This window comes from Schistocerca piceifrons, chromosome 3, assembly GCF_021461385.2.
Source record: "Schistocerca piceifrons isolate TAMUIC-IGC-003096 chromosome 3, iqSchPice1.1, whole genome shotgun sequence".
Lineage (NCBI taxonomy): Eukaryota > Metazoa > Arthropoda > Insecta > Orthoptera > Acrididae > Schistocerca > Schistocerca piceifrons.
Window position 1 is genome coordinate 147,011,724 of NC_060140.1, and position 1,062 is coordinate 147,012,785.

Consider the following 1,062-nt stretch of genomic DNA (forward strand, 5'->3'; position numbering starts at 1 on the left):
TGGATTGGGGGACAGAAATGAAAGAGGAAGCCGTCTGGTAGAATTTTGCACAGAGCATAACTTAATCATAGCTAACACTTGGTTCAACAATCATAAAAGAAGGTTGTATACATGGAAGAATCCTGGAGATACTAGAAGGTATCAGATAGATTATATAATGGTAAGACAGAGATTTAGGAACCAGGTTTTAAATTGTAAGACATTTCCAGGGGCAGATGTGGACTCTGACCACAATCTATTGGTTATGAACTGTACATTAAAACTGAAGAAACTGCAAAAAGGTGGGAATTTAAGGAAATGGGGCTGGATAAACTGAAAGAATCAGAGGTTGTACAGATTTTCAGGGAGAGCATAAGGGAAAAATTGACAGGAATGGGGGAAAGAAATACAGTAGAAGAAGAATGGGGAGCTCTGAGGGATGAAATAGTGAAGGCAGCAGAGGATCAAGTAGGTAAAAAGATGAGGGCTAGTAGAAATCCTTGGGTAACAGAAGAAATATTGAATTTAATTGATGAAAGGAGAAAATATAAAAACGCAGTAAATGAAGTAGGCAAAAAGGAATACAAACGTTTCAAAAGTGATATCGATAGGAAGTGCAAAATGGCTAAACAGGGATGGATAGAGGATAAATGTAAGGATATACAGGCTTATCTCACTAGGGGTAAGATAGATACTGCCTACAAGAAAATTAAAGAGACCTTTGGAGAAAAGAGAGCCACTTGTATAAATATCAAGAGCTCAGATGGAAACCCAGTTCTAAGCAAAGAAGGGAAAGCAGAAAGGTGGAAGAATTATATAGAGGGTCTATACAAGGACGATGTACTTGAGGACAATATTATGGAAATGGGAGAGGATGTAGATGAAGATGAAATGGGAGATATGATACTGCGCGAAGAGTTTGACAGTGCACTGAAAGACCTGAGTCGAAACAAGGCCCCGGGAGTAGACAACATTCCATTAGAACTACTGACGGCCTTGGGAGAGCCAGTCCTGACAAAACTCTACCATCTGGTGAGCAAGATCTATGAAATATACCTCAGACTTCACGAAGAATATAATAAT